A 20,385-nucleotide genomic window follows, 5' to 3' on the forward strand; every position below is an offset into this window, starting at 1 on the left:
CATGTCAGTCCAGATAGAAGCCTGGGAGTCTTCCCAGACGCCTCCAAATCCTTCCCTCACCCATATCCGTTCCCTGAAAAAATCCTGTCAGTTTGACTTTCTTAACATTGCTCATATCTGTCCCCACACAGAGTCACAATAGTAGGACTGAAAACCTACCTATTAGGTACTATTCACTCCCTGGGTGGCAGGTTCAATCCTATGCCAAACCTCAAGATCACGCAATACTCTTTGTAACAAATCTGTGTGTGTATTAAAATAAAAGTTGAAAAAGAAAAAAAAAAACTAGCCAAAATGCAAAAATTAAAAAAAAGGATCTGTACCCATGGATACAGTTAAAACAAATAAAAATATGGCCAGATCCACTTAGTGGGCAAAGGAAGTCAGGAAAGACCTTCTGGAAAAGGTGATCGAGCAGAGGCTTAAAGGGAGGTAGGTATGGAGGCCTTGCCAGGCAGTGACAGCACAAAGCCAAGGGCTCAGCAAGACAAATTGCAAGCCCTTCAGGATGAATGGAACATAAAGTTGAATGCAAGTGTGGTGCAAGATTGGAAAGAGAAGCAGTAGATAGGGTCTAGGAATTTTAGGTTTGTCCTCATAGGCAGTTCAGAGCCACTGCAGGGATTCGAACAGGAACAACAAAATCAGACCTACCTTTCAGAAAGCTCTCTGGTACAGTGTGGAGGGCAGATGAAATGCAACAACACTGGAAGCAGGAGGCTGTTGCTATAATCTAAGTGACCAAAAATGCCAGTCTGAGCTACCAGGGTGGCTACAGGGATGGCAACAGACAGAAGTGGGCAGAAAGAGGCAAGACTCTAACTCCCACTCTGGCCCTAACTAGAGTAGCTTTGCTCTTATTGGGAATGTATGTTAAGCTTTCACATAAGATTTTCATTTGAGAAAAGGTCCCGTGGTTTGAAAGCTGTGGTGTACAGGGTAAAACATGGCCCACAAGGCCCTCATGGACACGAACTCTGACAAGCTACTCCACTTCTTTCTCCCTCCATGTGTGACTTTCCCCCTCCAGCTACAGTCCCTGACTGTGGTTTCCCCCACACTGTTTGCACTCTTTCCTGGTTTGCTTTGCCTGCTCCCTCATACCAGTCTCTTTTCCCTCACTGCTTAGCCAAGGGCTCATTCCAGAAAGCCCCCTCTGATCCCCTCAAATCCTCAACTTTCATCACTACCCAGCTTATTCTACATCCTACATCCTCTAAGATCAGAATCTTCCCTGACCTTCTCACCCTACCATGATACTCTGAACACTATACCTCTTGTCTAATCTGATTGCTCAATGCTTAACACAAACTGGGCTTCTCTTTTTAATATACAATTTGTTTGTATAGTTTTTAGTCTCCCCCAAATAAATTCAAAACCTTTGAGGGCAGAGTGAATACTTTTTTGGTTTTTGTTTGTTGTAGGGGAAGAAAGATGTATCTTTCATTACATCTGGCTGTTCACTTTACTTACTTAAATTAGTTAAAAATCACTTGTTGATTTAACTCATGCTCTCTGTGCGTTGTATTTCATCTGCATATATTTAACTGTCTCAATTATATTGGATATTTGATGTCTTCATACATAGCCTATGTCACAAGAACATATTATAGGTGATATCTTATTATAATGAAATTCTTTCCCATTCTTTCATTGACAGGTGTCCAAAACTCTTCTGAAGAAGGTCTAGAATAGACATTTGCATCAGTCCATTTTCATGCTGCTGATAAAGGAATACCCGAGACTGGGAAGAAAAAGAAGTTTAATTGGACTTACAGTTCCACATGACTTGGGAGGCCACAGAATCATGGCTGGAGGCAAAAGGTACTTCTTACATGGAGGTGGCAAGAGAAAATGAGGAAGATGCAAAAGCAGAAACCACTGATAAAACCATCAGATCTTGTGAGACTTATTCACTACCATGAGAACAGTATGGGGGAACCGCCCCCATGATTCAGTTATCTTCCACCAGGTCCCTCCCACAAATGTGGGAATTATGGGAGTACAATTCAAGATGAGATTTGGGTCAGGATCCAGCCAAACCATATCATTCTGCCCCTCCAAATCTCATGCTCTCACATTTCAAAATCAATCATGCCTTCCCAACCGTCCCCCAAAGTCTTAACTCATTTCAACATTAACCCAAAAGTCCACAGTCCAAAGTCTCATTTGAGGCAAGGCAAGTCCCTTCCACCTATGAGCCTATAAAATCAAAAGCAAGCTAGTTACTTCCTAAATACAACGTGGGTATAGGCATTGGGTAAATACAGCTATTCCAAATAGAAGAAATTGGCCAAAACAACAGAGTTACAGGGCCCATGCAAGTTTGAAATCCAGCAGGGCAGTCAAATTTTAAAGCTCCAAAATTATCTCCTTTGACTCCAGGTTCACATCCAGGTAACACTGATGCAAGAGGTGGGTTCCCATAGTCTTTGGCAGCTCCAACCCTGTGGTATTGCAGGGTACAGCCTCACTCCCAGCTGCTTTTATGGACTGACATTGAGTGTCTGCAGCTTTTCCAGGTGAACGGTGCAAGCTGTCAGTGGATCTACCATTCTGGGATCTGGAAGATGGTGGCCCTATTCTCACAGCTCTACTAGGCAGTGCCCCAGTAGGGACTCTGTGTGGCGGCTCCAACCCCACATTTCCCTTCCACACTGCCCTAACAGAGGTTCTCCATGAGAGCCCTGCCCTGCAACAAACTTCTGCCTGGGCATTCGGGCATTTCCATACATCTTCTGAAATCTAAGCAGAGCTTCCCAAACCCCAATTCTTGACCTCTATGCATTCACAGGCTCAACACTATGTGGAAGCTGCCAAGATTTGGGGCTTGCACCCTCTGAAGCTGTGGCCTGAGCTCTACATTGGCCCCTTTCAGCCACAGCTGGAGCAGCTGGAATGCAGTCCAAGTTTCTAGGTTGCACATAGCATGGGGACCCTGGCCACAAAACCATTTTCTCCTAAGCCTCTGGGCCTCAGATTGGAGGGACTGCCACAATGGTCTCTGACATGCCCTTGAGACGCTTTCCCCGTTGTCTTGGAGATTAACATTCCGCTCCCTGTTACTTATGGAAATTTCTGCAGCTGGCTTGGACTTCTTCTCAGAAAATGGGTTTTTCTATTCTATCACATTGTCAGGCTGCAAATTTTCCAAACTTTAATGCTCTGCTTCCCTTATAAAACTGAATGCCTTGAACAGCAATCAAGTCACCTCTTGAATGTTTTGCTGCTTAGAAATTTCTTCTGCCAGATACCCTAAATCATCTCTCTCAAGTTCAAAGTTTCACAGATCTCTAGGGCAAGGGCAAAATGCTGCCAGTCTCTTCGCTAAAACATAACACAAGTCACATTTGCTCTAGTTTCCAACAAGTACCTCATCTCCATCTGAGACATCTCAGCCTGGAGCTTATTGTCCATATCGCTATCAGGCTTTGGTCAAAGTTCTAAACTTTCCCACATTTCCCTGTCTCCTGAGCCCTCCAAACTGTTCCAACCTCTACTGTTACCCAGTTCCAAAGTCGCTTCCACATATTCAGGCACCTTTTCAGCAACACCCAACTCTCCTGGTACCAATTTACTGTATTAGTACATTTTCACACTGCTGATAAAGATATACCTGGGATTGGGGAGAAAAAGAAGTTTAATTGGACTTACAGTCCCACATGGCTGGGGAGGCCTCAGAATCATGGCAGGAGGTGAAAGGCACTTCTTACATGGCAGTGGCAAGAGAAAATAAGGAAGAAGCAAAAGCAGAAATGCTGATAAAACCATCAGATCTTGTGAGACTTATTTACTACCATGAGAACATTATGGGGGAAACTGCACCCGTGATTCTAATTATCTCCCACTGGGTCCCTCCCACAACACATGAGAATTACAAGAGTACAATTCAAGATGAGAATTGGGTGGGGACACAGACAAACCATATCAACATATGTGATATTGCCGGGACTGAGTTGTGTCCTCCCCAAAATTCATATGGTGAAGCTCTAATTCCCAATGTGATTGTATTTAGAAATAGGGCTTTTAGGAGATAATTAAGGTTAAGTGAGATAATAAAGATGGGTTCCTAATCTGATAGGATTGCTGGTCTTATAAAAAGAAAGAGAGAGAGAGAGAGAGAGAGATTTCCCTAGGAATAGGACATGTGAGCCCATAGCAAGAAGGCAGGAAGCAAACCAGGAAGACAGCCCTCATTAAAACTGAACCATGTTGGCACCTGTAGGGAGCTTTCAGCCTCCAGAATCATGAGAAAATAAATTTCTTTTGTTTAAACCACTCAGTCTATGGAATTTTGTTATGGCAGCCTAAGCTGAGTAATATATGTACCAAATTTAGGGCTATAGGAAAGCTTCAGATAATGAATTTTGGATTGTGCAAAGGCTATGTTATGAATAATCCACTTGGAAAACAGCCATAGATGCTAAATGCCATCACATTTTCTTGACCTGGCAACTCATACATTCAACATAAATAACAACAGATTAGATGAGAAAAGAATACTTTTATATCTACACTCTCAAATTATAGTTAATCAAAATACTTGGAACAAAAATGGAGGTACTTGATAAAAGGAGTTCATTCAAATGGACTCTTTCCTTGAAGGTGGCACAGTAGTTTCACTCTTCCCAAATCAATTCCCAGTGAATAGGACACTTTGAATACTTTCAAGACACTGGGGAAAAGGTTGTAGTTTTCATGTAATAGCATCATAGATATCCAAGCCCTTACGGAAAATAAATGATGCTGGAGAGTTGGAACTCTATCTCAGCACTAATTAAAACCATTGTCTTAGGCATATGCTTAGGAAAAAAGAAAATAAAAAGGAATACATCTCAAAAGTTTTTTTTCCTATAGAACAACTAAATTCTCTTTATACTTGTAGAATTTCTAATGCAAAGGACTGATAGAAATTATGCGGCCACAGAACGAAAAGGCCTTCTTTGATATCCCTGGCATATAACCTAAGTATGCTTTTACTGAATATTCCCAATGACAGCAAACTATCTTATGAATCACTAAATTCTGTTGTGGAATACCTAAATCTTACAATCTTAAATTAAACTGAAACATTAAAAATAAAAAAGCAAAGACTTTTTTTCACAAGTTCTCATTTGAAGCAATGTGAAATATTTAGAGTAGTATGAAAGCAGTCATCACCAAATTTAATGTAGCCTATTCTTTTTTTGCCCTCCTGGTCTAAGTCTTTTGTATATTCATTTATAATGTTAATTTTTTTCAGTTGTCTTACAGTGCAGGAAAACTAAGCCTATGAATTATTATCACTTTGACAAATGAAACTGTGAAAGTGATTAACAACTTTTAAAATAGTTCACAGCAAAGTTCAGCCGTTTAAAAAAATTTAATTTGCAAAAAGAGAAATGAGAAATGCATTGGATTCCCACCTTCTCTTCTTTAGAGTTTTTCCCTCGATAATTAATTACTTAGACCTGCTGCAGTTTGACACGGGAGACAGGATAAGAGCGGGGGAAGAACCGTGGATCCCCCGAAAAAGGAATACATGAGTTTATTGTCCCACCAAACTCTCAAAAGAGTCTGAGAAATCAGAAGAAGTAAGAATCACTGAGGGGAAGAGACTTCCATAAAAGTGAGACTTTAGAAACAAAGGGTTAAATGTAATCACAGCCACCAAATTGGTTTAGAGATAGAAATAAGGAAATTTCATTGGACTTTCAACCTCTGTAGACAATGGAAGGTGTTTGTTCAGTTAACTTTTCCGAAAAACGACTTCCTGCCAAGCAGTAGGCTGCGACACTTGCACACAATAGTCTGCACTTCCCACACAAGCCACTGAGAAAACCTTGATTTCCGTGGACTGTTTCTGAGGAGTGCCATTATATTACAGTTGAGAAAAAGAGTGGGAGGGAGGAGGGAAACACTGCATTCAGTTCTCTTACAATCTATTTTTAACACGCCTGAGAAGGTTTTGAGCTATTAATGTAATAAGGCTAGACTCAAATACAAAAAAAGACCAGCAGGGCAGCAAAGGCCTACCATGGAGGGTGGGGGGTTGATTCCTTAAGATGTTGACAGCTGTTTCAATATCATACGAGATGTTTACATTGCCCATCAATGTACGTTTAATTTGAGGAAATCCTGATTCAAAAGCAAATGTGTAATGTGAATGAATTAGCTTTTCCCGGTACTGTTTTTCACAGTCAAGGGGAGTGTTTCATAACTCTCTGTTGTCCAGCCACTGAATTTTATGTCTTACATATTTATCAGGGGAAATTGCTGCAATCCTCCATCCTGGTGGTGCTCTACTCTTAAAAAAATTGAGGAAAAAAAATATATAAAATTATCTTTACCATTTTTAAGTGTATAGTTCAGTGGTAATAAATACATTTATATTCTCTCTTTTTTTTTCATTCTCTTCTCCCTTTCCAGCCTCTCATAACAACCACTCTACTCTCTATCTTCACAAGATTCACTTTTTTAGCTGCCACATATGAATGAGAACATGTAATATTAGATTGAAGTTCTTTTCTGCCCCATAAAAAATATGGTCCCAGCTACTCAGAAGGTTGAGACAGGAGGATCTCTTGAGTCCACAAGTTCATGAGCTACATAGTGAGACCCTGTCTCTAAAAAGAGAGAGAGAGAGAGGGAAAGAGATTTGATCAATACAGCTGTTATTTAGGCAGGATAGGTACTGATTGCTAGAACACTCAAGGAACAACAGCTTGAGCTAGTGTAGCATCACTTAAGGTCAAGATGTACCAGATTTTATGACACTGTGGAAGCTGTATAGCAATGCTCTGCTGTTAAATTTCAAAAAGACAATATGATCGGCCAGGCACTGTGGCTCACGCCTGTAATCCCAGCTCTTAGGGAGGCAGAGGCGGAGGATAGCTTGAGCCCAGGAGTTCGAGACCTGCCTGGGCAATATAGAGAGACCCCGTTCTCCACAAAAAGGAAAAAAAAAAAAAAAAAAAAAGACAATACAATCAACAGCCACCACTTAGTGCAAAGTTGAGAATCTTGGTATAATTTTTTAAATGTATTTCTCCAGGATACAAAATTAACATACAAAAATCAATAGCATTTTTATATGCCAACAGCTAACAATTTGAAAAAAAATCAAGAAAGTAATCTCATTTACAATAGCTACAAATTTAAAAAAAAGCTTTGAAATAAACTTAAAGAAGTGAAATAAGTTTACAATGAAAACCACAAAACATTGATGCAAGAAATTGTAAAGGACACAATAAAATGGAAACAGATTCCATGTTCATGAATTGGAACAATCAGTATTGTTAAAATCTTCATAGTACCCAAGGCAATCTACAGATTCACTGCAACCTTTATCAAAATACCAGTGACATTCTTCACAGAAATAAGAAAAAGAATTATAAAATTTATATGGAACCACAAAAGACCCAAAATAGCCAAAGCCATTGTGAACAAAAGAACAAAACTTGAGGAATCACATTACCTGACTTCAAATTATACTACAGAGCTATATTAATCAAAACAGCATGGTCCTGGCATAAACACAGACACACTGATCAATGAAACAGAATAGAAAACACAGAAATAAATTCATTCCTGTATGATGAACTCATTTTTGACAAAGGTGCAAAGAATACACACTGAGGAAAGAACAGTCTCGCCAATAAATAGTACTGGGAAAACTGAATATTCATATGCAGAAGAATGAAATGAGCTCATTCTCTCTTGCCATATATAAAAATCAAATCAAAATGAATTAAAGACTTAAATCTAAGACCTCAACCTATGAAACTACTAAAAGAAAACACTGGAGAAACTCTCCAGGACCTTGATCTCAGCAAAGATTTGAGTAATTCCCCACAAACACAGGCAACCAAACCAAAAATGGACAAATGGGATCACACCAAGTTAAAGAGCTTCTTCACAGCAAAGGAAACAACCAAGTGAAGGAACAACCCAAAGAATGGGAGAAAATATTTTCAAATTATTCATATGACAAGGGATTAATAACCAGAATATATAAGGAACTCAAATAATTCTATAGGCAAACTAAAAAACTGATTTAAAAATGGACAAATGATCTGAATGGACATTTCTGAAAAGAAGAAATACAATTGGCAAACAAGTATGTGAAAAGGTGCCTAACATCATTAATCATCAGGGAAATGCAAATCAAAACTACAGTGAGATATCATATCAACCCAATTAAAATGGCTTTTATCAAAAAGACAAGCAATAACAAATGCTGGTGAGGATGTGGGAAAGGGGAACCCCCATACATAGTTTGTATAGATCTCAATTAGTACAACCATCATAGAAAGAGTATGGAGGTTTCTCAAAAACACTAAAAACAGAACTACCACATGATCCAGCCATCCCACTGTTTGTTATACACCCCAAAGAAAAGACATCATATAATAAAGAGATATCTGCATTCCCATGTTTATTGCTGCAATATTCACAATAGCCAAGATTTGGAAGTAGCCTAAGTGTTCACAAAAAATGAATAGATAAAGAAAATGTGGTGTATATACACAATGGAGTACTATTCAGCCATACAAAAAGAGTGAGATCTTGTAATTTTCATCAACATGGATAGAACTAGAGGACATTATGTTAAATCAAATAAGCCAAACAAGAAAAGACAAACTTTGCATGTTCTTGCTCATTTGAGGGAGCTAAAAATTAAAACAAAAATTGAACTCATGGAAAGAGAGAATAGAATGATGGTTGCCAGAGACTTAGAAAGGTAGTGGAGAAGAGGGGTGAAGTGGGGATAGTTAATGGGTACAATAATATAGTTAGAATTAATAAGATCTAGTTTTTGATAACACAACAGTTAACAATAACTTATTGTAAATTTTAAAATAATTGAAAGAGTATAATTGAAATGTTTGTAACACAAAAGAAATGACAAATACGTGAGGTGATGGATCTTCCACTTACCCTGATGTAATTATTACACAATATATACCTCTATCAATATATCTTATGTACCTTATAAATGTATATACCTACTATGTACCCATACAATTTTAAATTTAAACATTTTTTAAAGATTTCTCACAAGTTCTTCCTCTCTTCATTTTGTGAAAGGCCAGCTTAGCAGCCCGCCTTCTAGCAAACTAAGCAGGTATTAGTTAAGAAAATTATAGACATAGGAATAGCAATAGTAGTAATAGCAACGAGAATTTATTAAGTGCTTACTAGTAATTAAATACCGAGCATTTTACAAATGGTATCTTTTTTCAACTGTATTTTTCCCAATTGCATGTGATAAAAGTGAGGCTCAGAAAAGTTAGTTACTTGCTGAAGCAATACTGCTAGTAATTGATGGAGCTGAAATTTAAATCAAATTCCATTGTACTGTACTCCAAATTCCCACGTCCTTAACCCCTGTGCTATACAGCCATACTTTGTTTTATTGTGCTTTGCTTAATTGTACTTCTAAGATATTGCATATTTTTACAAATTGAAGGTTTGTGGCAACTCTGTATCAAGCAAATCTCACCTATTGGTGCCATTCTTCCAATAGCATGTGCTCATATGGTATCTCTGTGTCACATTTGGTAATTCTTGTGATATTTCAAAAATGTCATTGTTATTATATCTGTTATGGTGATCTGTGATTAATCACCTTTGATATTGCTGTTATAATTGTTTCAATAAATAAACTGTGCCCATAGCAGATGGCAAACTTAATTGAGAAATGTGTGCATTTTGACTGCTCCACCAGCCAGCCATTTCCTAGTCTCTCTTCCTCTCCATGTCTTTTTCTCTGCTTGGGCCTTCCTGAGACACAACAATATTGAAATTAGGCCAATTAATATCTCTACAGTGGCTTCTAAGTGTTCAAGTAAAAAGAAGAGTCACATGTCTCTCACTGTAAATTGAAAGCTAGAAATGATTAAGCTTAGTAAGGAAGGCATGTAAAAAGCCGAGATATGCTGAAATCTAGGTCTCTTCTACCAGACGGTGAGCCAAGTGATGAATGCAAGGACATTAAAAGTGCTACTCCAGTGAATATCCAAATGATAAGAAAATGAAACAGCCTTACTGCTGATATAGAGAAACTTTCAGTGGTCTAGATAGATCAAACCAGCCATAATATTCCCTTAAGCCAAATCCTAATCCAGATCAAGGCCCTAACACTCTTCAATTCTATGAAGTCTAAGAGAGGTGAGGAAGCTGCAGACAAAAGGTTTGAAACTAGCAGAGGTTGGTTCATAAGGCTTAAGGAAAGAAGCTATCTCCATAACATAAAAGTGCAAGATAAGGCAGCAAGTGCTGATGGAGAAGCTGCAGCAAGTTATTCCAAGACCTACTGAGATTAATTGATAAAGGTAGCTACACTACACAAGTTTTCATTGTAGACAATACAGCCTTATATTGGAAGAAGACGCCACCTAGGACTTTCACAGTTAGAGAGAGGAAGTCAACGTCTAGCTTTAAAGTTTCAAAGGACAGGCTGACTTTCTCATTGAGGGGGAACATAGCTGGTGACTTGAAGTTGAAGCCAATGTTCATTGATCATTCTGAAAATCCCGGTGCCCTTAAGAATTATGCCTAATCTATTCTGCCTATGCTCTATAAATGGAACAATAAAGTCTGGATGACATCATATCTGTATACAGCATGGTTCACTGAATTGATTAAGGCCATTGTTGAGACTAGTGCTCGGAAAAAAAAAAAAAACATTTCTCTCAAAATATTACTGCTCACTGACAATGCACCTGGTCACCCAAGAGCTCTGATAAAGATGTACAAGGAGATTAATATTGCTCCCATGCCTGCTAACACAACATCCGTCTTCACCCCATGGGTCAAGGAGTAATTTGGATTTTCAAGTCTTATTATTTAAGAAATACATTTCATAAGTATATAGCTACCATAGACAATGATTCCCCCAATACAGCTAAGAAGAATAAATTGAAAACCTCCTGGAAAGAATTTATCAGAAGGCTAGGTGCCACTAAGAAAATTCATGATTCATAGGAGGGTGACAAAATATCAACATTTACCAGAATCTGAAACAAGTTGATTCCAACCCTCATGGATGATTTTGAGGGCTTCAAGACTTCAGTGGAAGAAGGCATTGCAGATGTGGTATAAATAGCAAGATAACTCGAATTAGAAGCGGAGCCTGAAGATGTGACTGAATTGCTGCAATCTCTCAATAAAACTTGAACAGATAAGGAGTGGATTTTTGTGAGTGAGCAAAGAAAGTGGTTTCTTGAGATGGAATCTACTCCTGGAAAGGATGTGATAAACACTGCTGAAGTGAAAAGATTTAAAATATTACATAAACATAGTTGATAAAGCAGCAGTAGGTTTTGAGAGGATTCATTCCAATTTTGAACGTTCTACTGTGGGTAAAATGCTGTCAAACAGCAGTGCATACTGCAGAGAAATATTTCATGAAAGAGAGAGTCAACCAATGCAGCAAACTTCATTGTCTTATTTTAAGAAACTGCAACAGCCACCACACCCTTCAGCAACCATCACCCTGATCAGTTAGCAGCCATCAAAATTGAGGCAAGACCTTCCACCAGCAAAAACACTGTGCCTTGCTGGAGGCTCAGATGATCGTTAGCATTTATAGCAATAAAGTATTTTTAAATTAATGTATGTACATTGTTTTTTAATACATAATGCTACTCAATAATAAAATACAGCAGAGTAAGTTTTATATGCACTGGAAAAAAAAAATCATGTGACTCACTTCATTGCAGTATTCTCTTTATTGCAGTGGTCTGGAACCAAACCCACAATCTATCTGAGGTAAGCCTGTGCTACTTTCATCCATAGTCCTGCTACAACTTGTGATGGTCATCTCAGACTTAAAGCTATCATTCAGTCTAGGAGAAGCAACTCCTGAAATGATCCCAGCTCCTCTAACTGGAGCTTCATTATTTGCCAAATACCAGATGTTCTACCAGTATTGTGGCTACAATTGTTACTGCTGCTCTATCAGTATCCTGACCAGTACCCTATGAAATAGGACAGCAACATTTTTTTAACTAGGGGCTTATTTATTAGATTCCTTAATGTGGCTTTATCATAAATCTATAGGTGCAATAAAATAACTCATTAAAATGTCTAAAGAAGCAGTAGAGCTTGACTCATCTTAAACCTAAAAAATAATGAGAAATGGGAGTCCTTGGCAGCACTTTAGCTTGAGACAGAGGAGGATGAAAAATAAAATTTGCCCAGATTTGTGCAGAGACATATGGAACCGATTTCTAGGATGTGATTCCCATACCCGGTCTCCATTCTCAACTTTCAGCTTCTCAAATTCCTCTCCTTGGCCCACTTGTCTTCTGTTTTGACCCTCCTCTGCCCACAGATCCTTATGCCACAACATATGCTAGGATAAAAATTCTGCCTACTGATAAATGGACAATCCCAATAATATTAAAATAAACAGAAGGCTGGGCGCACTGGCTTATACCTGTAATCCCAGCACTTTAAGAGGCCGAGGTGGGCAGATCACCTGAGCTCAGGAGTTCGAGACCAGCCTGACCAACATGGAGAAACCCCATCTCTACTAAAAATACAAAATTAGTCGGATGTGGTGACACATGCCTGTAATCCCAGCTACTTGGGAGGCTGAGGCAGGAGAATCACTTAAACCCAGGAGGTGGAGTTTGTAGTGAGCCGAGTTTGTGTCATTGCACTCCAGCCTGGGCAACAATAGCAAAAAACTCCATCTCAAAAAACATTAAAAATTAAAAAAAATAATAAACAGAAAAAACTCTCTGACATTTCTATACCCATATAAAATAATTTTTAAAAGTTGTTTCGTTTTCATTAAACAAGTTATATATGTTGTAAATTATTTAGGAACTATAGAAAATACAAAGTGAAAATCACCCATATTCATAGAAACTGGAGATATCCATTATTGATATTTTCTATACTTCTTTTTGGTAATTTTTTCCACATTTACATTAATTAGTCTATTCATTTAGCAAAAATTGAGCACCTTCTACGTGCCAGGCAATGTTCTAGGTGTTGAGGATACAGCAATAAAGAAAACAGACATGAATTTCTAACCCAATGGAACTTATATTCTAGATGGTAAAGACAGATCATAAACCCCCCAAGTAAATAGGCTATATAGTATACTAGAAGGTGGTAAGTGCTGTGGAGAAAAATATAGCAGAGAAAAGGGATAGAATGTGTTGGCCTGGAGTGAAAGTTGTCATTTTAAATAGTATGAGTCAGTCACTAAGAAGGTGACATTTTAGCAGAAACATGAAATAGGTGAGGGACAAAACCACACAGGTATGTCACAGAAGAGCTTCAAACTCATAGGGACACAAAAGATGTGCTTCTTTCACAATTTTGTGGGTGATCTGTGCAGCTTTGTTTCAAGTGGCAGTCACTGGGGTGGTTTTTCTCTAGGTATCCTTTATCTTTCAACTGAGACCAGTGGATTGCCTGGGGTTTGTACATCTCATAACAAAGGCAGAAGCACAAAAAGTAAGACTTATAACTCCAGCGTATTTCAAGCATTTGCTTGCACCAAGGCTGGCAATGTACCATTTGCCAAAGCAAGTCATATGTCCAGGGACAAGTCATGTGGCCAGGCTGAAATGAAGAGAAGGGTCGGGGTGAAGAAAGTAAGTAAATATTTCTAAGCAAACATCTAATATATCACAGTTCTCTCTATTGTTTATAAATATTCATAGTCTTTTCCTGTGCAAAATATACTCATCCCCATCTCAAGCCTCCAAAAATGTCTTGTCCATTCATAACCTTAGGTTCAGAGTTCAAGATCTCATGGCCTACATAAAATCCTGTTGTGCGTCCTGTGTGATCCAAAGACCCGTGATCTAAACAGATAAGTTATTGTTCTTCATTGCAGTCAAGATCCAACAGTGGAACTGGGACAAGATACCTACAATAAACACTCTCACTTGAAAAAGGAGAGAATGAGAGGCGCATGGCAATTGCTCATTGGTCCTTAGCAATTCTGAATGCCCATTGTCAATGTGTTGCCATTTTATTCTGAGGGAAAAATATGTTCTTTGATTTGACCCAAGATCTGATCCCTGGGAGTCTCTTGCCTAGGGCCTTGTTTTCCAAGGCGTTGACAAAGCCCTCCATGGGTACAGATGAAGATCCTTCCTTTTACATTCCCTTCCTTGGTCACTTCTGAAAAGAGCAGTAGAGAATTCATCACTCTTGAATCCTGAGTATCTTTCTTAGCCTGTTTTCTACCTATGGAATCTTAAGGGGTTATTTTATATCTCATGAAGTGTCAGTCCGTTTTAGTCTAGGCTAGATTTGTTTTTCCAATACCATTTTCTCATAAACTTCAGAGGCTTTCCATGTATTTGATTATAATAAAGCCTCTTTGTAAAAAAAAATGCATGATTTTTATTGTATATATTTAAGGTGTACAACTTGATGTCTTGACATATACAGTAAAGTGATTACTACAGTCAAGCAAATTAGCATATACGTCATCTCATATACTTTTTTTTCTTTTTCTGGTGGAAGAGTACCCTCTGACAAATTTCCAATGTGCAGTACAATATTGTTAACTACAGTCTTCATGCTACATATTAGATTTCTAGATTTATTCATTCTTTATAATTGCAGGTTTGTACCTACAATTTCCTATTTCCTCCACTCCCTGCCCCCGGTAACTACCATTCTACTCTCTGTTTCTATGTATTTAGTTTCTTTCTCTTTAGAGTCCACATATAAGTGAGATCATGGAATATTTTTCTTTCTGTTCTGGATCAATACTCACCCTACTTAAAAAAACATAAGATCACCACCTTATAAAGGTATCTGCCCTTCTTTGTGGATTATAGCATTATTTGCAATAGCCAAGACATGAAAACAATTGAAGTGTTCATCAATGTATGAATGAATAAAGAAAATGGAATATCATTCAGCCTTTAAAAAGAAGGAATTCCTGCCATTTTTGACAATATGGACATGCCTAAAGAACATCATGCTAAGAGACTTAAAGCAGTCATAATTCTTTCTGAGATACATCTCTCTTTCCATACTTAATTACATGTACTTTGGATACATCAGCTTGCACACTTAATGCAAGACAACGATAATCATTTATATCTTAATCACAAGTTTCCATGTCATTTGGAGTAGCTCTGCTCCATTGTACAGCTTCACTTGATGGGGAGGCTGGGATGGCTCTGTTCCATGTGTCTTTTATTCTCTTCCTGGGACCAGTAGGTTACCCAGATGTCATGATGGCAATGGAAAAGTACAAGGGTAGCCTCTAAGTTAAATTGGAAATGAATGAAATGAATGAAAGTATGCAGGAAGCACATAGTTAAGCACATACTTAATCTTCTTGGCCCAGAAGTGGCACATTGCTTCAGTTCCTATTACACTTTGCCAAAAGCAGTAACAACCCCCACATAGCTGCCCAGGGGTTGGGAAATGTAGTTCCTGGCTAGGCAACTGCTTCCCAGCAACAGCTCTACACTGTGGAAGGGAAGCTCTTATCTTTGTAACTCAACCAGCCATTTCTGCCACAGTGGAGAATGTTTCACCTCATAGCCTATGTAGAAGACACATAACAAAATATGTCCCATGTGATGTCACTTTTGTGATCTATAGAGAGAGCTAGATGGGAAAGGGTATGTAGATATTAATGCAGATCTCCATCTAAATCTAGATAAATATATATTCACAGAGGTTACTGTTGCATAGTGAGGTTGCAAGTAGTTTTATTTTTTCACTTATATATAAATATGAACAATTTATATTTTTAAATAATAAAGTACAATTTTTATAATGAGAAAATAATAAAGTACTATTAAAAGCGCCAATGAACTTCTCTTTTGCAGCATAGTGACATTTGCTGCTTTCTCTAAGACTCTATAGTAAGATACTATCATTCTTTTATAACTTTTTTTAAAAGAGTTTAACACTGAGGAAAAAAGTGTCCATTTTTTATTTCTGTTATCTCTTGGGGAAAATGATCATACTTTGATTTTTGGTCTGTCACTGTTTTAAGAATGCTTACAAAATACTACAGTGCTCTGGATATATTGATAGTTAAAGAATTACCTTTCAGTACACAGAAAAAGTAAGGATAATAAGCTTTTTTCCCTATAATTTTAGCAGGAACTATTTCAGGTGACATTGGTGTCAAGCTCCACATCAACATATATGTTCCCAAGAGGCAGAATAACACAAGGAACATGGAAATTAATATTCTATCACCTGTTGACCCATATTCTGAATAGATTTGTATTGACAAATAGTCACTTTCATCTTACATTTGGTCACCTCTACCCACAAAAGGAGATTAAGTGTGTGCTACTCAAACTACTCACTTACAGTGCTTCTAAGGAGGGTAACTTGTAAACCACGGTTTAAGAATTTCCTTTACAAATGATTTATTAGCAATAGTGAAACTGAAGGCTTCAATCACCAGAAACCTAAATAGATCATGGTCCTTAGGTATTAACCCACGTTCAATTCACCTAAATCTAATTTTTAGGCCTAGTCTTATCTTTCTGTTACAGAAACCTTGCTTATCTCCTATAAGGAGAATGCTCTTCAGAGTCTTATAAAGAGAAGATGGAGTACAAAACAAGTTAGCAACAGTCTATTTCCTTGAGGAGGTTAACATCTAATTGGAAAATCATATGCAGAAAATTACTTAGAGACTACAATAATAATATTATCAGTTTGGTCACATTTGATGCAAAAGCAAGAAATCTTACTCATGGAGCTCTCATTCTCCCTTTGAATCACTAAATTCCTGCAGATTCATGCAGTGCAACAGATTTGTCTGCCTTCCCCTCCCTATTGGAAAAATAATTTATGTCCACAATATGTGTGTAGTGGCTAGTCATACCATCCCCAGAGAGACTGCCTGGGTTTGAATTCTGGTTCTGTCACTTCTTTGATTGGCTAATTTACTACCTCTCTTAGCTTCAGTTACCTCATCTAAAAAATATGTCATGAGAATTAAATGAGTCAATTCATGTAAAGGGATTAGAATGGTGCAGTATGTAGTAAATGCACAATAGATGTCAACTATTAACATATTGCTTCTGTCTGACACATGGTGTTATTGTTGAAAACTTGTCCTCCAAAGTCTGACAGATGAAGCTGCCCACTCTACAATGAAATGCCACCAGCCATTAACATGCAGGACATCTCAGTTCTTCAGTGTAGAACCACTCTACTTCTTGAGAGCTAAGGTTGGCAAAGAATGTCCTATACTTGTGCCCCCAGGGTTACAGTTTTGCCTTATCAGTTCATTAGGAGTCACTCCCCGCCATCTCACAGAGTTATGGCCAACATTCACAGTGCTTGATTAGAAGTGGATCAGATGATTACCCTTCAAAGACCCTAACTACTGCCCCTTTCTCTTCCTACAGGAGATCCATGCAGCAGTCTAGACAATTTTTCAAAATCACAAGTTCATGACAAATGAAAGAAGTGATTGCATCTCTTTTCTTTGGAGAATGTGGCTTGTCTAAAATTTGACAGATGACTACCTCATTCCAACTAGGGAGACTTCTTAATGGGGCTGCCTTCTGTGACTCAAAGGTGATTACTCTCTAATGAAGTCTTCCCTAAACATGCTACCCCAAACATACCGTATCCACACTTATGGGTTAAGGGGTGGGCAGATGAACTCTCTTTGGTTTTTTCACCATTCTGTCCCCGTTCATGAGGGAAAACTCAAAGGTAATCTCTGGTGAAGCATGCTACTACCATAAAAACAAAAATTTATTTTTTATGTATTTATAATTTATTGAGCAATGTGTTAAGTACTTCATATGTGTCATCTGATTTAATCCCCCAATGACCTTGTGAGGCAAGTTTTATTATTATTCTCAGTTTAGAAAAGAAGAAACTGAGAAGGTAAGTAACTTACAATCTTTTTTTTAAAAAAAAAAAGGAAGAAAGAAAGAAAGAAAAAAAGAATGAAGAAGAGGAAGAAAAAGGAAGAGATAGAGAGAGAGAGAATGGGAGTATTGCTTTCTTGCCCAGGCTAGAATGAAGTTTAGAAATGGGTATTGAAAACCTCTTTTATACCAATAATTATACTTAATGATGTAGACAGGAAGGAATAAGGGAAGAAAATAACAAACAAGCAGCCAACCAATATTTCATTTAAACCTATGAAATGCTATGCGATTACTGAGGAGTGATTTACTTCCAATTATGTAGTCACTTTTGGAATAGGTGTGAGGTGATAATGTATGTTTTGTGTATTTAAAGTGGAGAGTTCTATAAATGTTTATTAAGTTTACTTGTTCCGGGTCTGAATTCAAGTCCTGGATGTCCTTGTTAATTTTCTGTCTCGTTGATCTATAGAATCATTAGCTCTTCTCGTTACATTGATCCTTTTGCCATTATGTAATGTCCTTCTTTGCCTCTTTTGTTCTTTGCTGCTTTAAAGTCTATTTTATCAGAGGCGAGAATTGCATCTCCTGCTTTTTATTTATTTGTTTGTTTTTACTCTCTGTTTGGTTGGTAAATCTTCCTCCTTCTCTTTGTTTTGAGTCTTTGTGTATCACTGCATGTGAGATGGGTCTGGATGCAGCATACCGATGGGTTTTGGCTTTTTATCCAATTTGAATATATGTGAGTTTAATACTGCCATTTGATGCTAGCTGGCTGTTTTGCCCATTAGTTGGTGTAAATTTTTCATTGTGTTGATGCTCTTTGCTTTTTGATATATTTTTGGAAAGGCTGATATTGGTTGTTCCTTTATATGTATAGTGCTTCTTTCAGAAGCTCTTGTAAAGCAGGCCTGGTGGTGGTGAAGTCTCTAAGTACTTGCTTGTTCGCAAAAGATTTAATTTTTCCTTCACTTGTAAAGCTTAGTTTGGCTGGATATGAAATTCTGGGTTGAAAGTTCTTTTCTTTAAGGATGTTAAATATTGGTCCCCACTCTCTTCTGGCTTGTAGGGTTTCTGCTGAGAGATCTGCTGTAAGTCTGATAGGTTTCCCTTTGTGGGTAACCTGACCTTTCTCTCTGGCTGCCCTTAGTATTTTCTCCTTCATTTCAACCCTAATAAATCTGGTGATTATGTGTCTTGGGGTTGGTCTTCTTGAAGAATATCTTTGTGGTGTTCTCTGTATTACCTGGAGTTGAATATTACCCTGCCTTGCTAGGTTGGGAAAGTTTTCCTGAATGATATCCTGAAGAGTATTTTCCAACTTGGATTCATTCTCTTCATCACATTCAGGTACACCTATCAAATGTAAATTAGGTCTTTTCACATAGTCCCATATTTCCTGGAGACTTTGCTCATTTCTTTTTATCCTTTTTTCTCCAATCTTGTCTTCTCGTTTCATTTCACTAAGCTGGTCCTCGACATCTGATATCCTTTCTTCTGCTTGATCAATTCGACTGTTTAAACTTGTGCATACTTCGTGAAGTTCTCGTGTTGTGTTTTTCAGCTCCATCAATTCACTTATATACCTCTCTAAATTGTCCATTCTCGTTAGCATTTCGTCAAACCTTTTTTCAAGGTTCTTAGTTTCTTTGCATTGGGTTAGAACAAGTTCTTTTAATTCACAGAAGTTTCTTATCACCCACCTTCTGAAACCTGCTTCTGATAATGGAACACACTCGTTCTCCATTAAGCCTTGTTCCATTGCTGATGAGGAACTGCGATCCCCTGTAGAGGGAGAGGCATTCTGATTTTGAGTATTCTCTGCCTTTTTAGGCTGGTTTCTTCCCTTCATTATATATTTATCCCTCTGTCATCTTTGTAATTACCGACTTTCTAACTAGGTCTCTGAGTGGACGTCCAACTTGTTGATTCCCAGTGCCGAAATCTGAGCAATCCACTGCGCCAGCCAAAACAGCGGTGTTAAGATTGATGGTGCTTTTCTGCCCGGGAATCTCCGGACTCTGCACCAAGAGCTGCCGTGCTGAGGCGCCAGCAAAACCGCCACGCCGGCCACAAGAGTCGCCCTGGCGACCCGTGGGGCTCCTCCACTGGGAATCTCTTGGTCCATGAGCAACAAAAATTCATCTGAAAGTGTGGCATCCTCTAGTTCTCTGCGCTTTCACTGGGAGCTACGAGCCCGAGCTGCTAGTGATCAGCCATCTTGGATCTCCATCTAGTAACTTACAATCTTATAGCCAGTCAATGGCTGAGCTGGTATACAAACACAACAGTCTGTCTACTCATCCACCTGAGGCATTCACACAGTCAAGGAGTGAGCCTGGTCTATGGAGATTAATCAAAGATGGCTTCCTTTCTATTATTATAGGATGTATTTTGGGAGTAAAAATGTATTGGTTTAGGAGAAAGTGGCCATATTTGTGTCAAATGTAGGTATTATGTACTTAGAAAAAGATCCATGTTAATTTGAGAAGTTCAGGCTGAATTATAAAATTAATTTAATAATTTTTATAGATGTTAAATAATCTGCTGTGTC

The sequence above is a fragment of the Aotus nancymaae genome, unplaced genomic scaffold, assembly GCF_030222135.1.
Source record: "Aotus nancymaae isolate 86718 unplaced genomic scaffold, 86718_ANA_hifiasm-v0.15.2.pri h1tg000016l, whole genome shotgun sequence".
NCBI lineage: Eukaryota > Metazoa > Chordata > Mammalia > Primates > Aotidae > Aotus > Aotus nancymaae.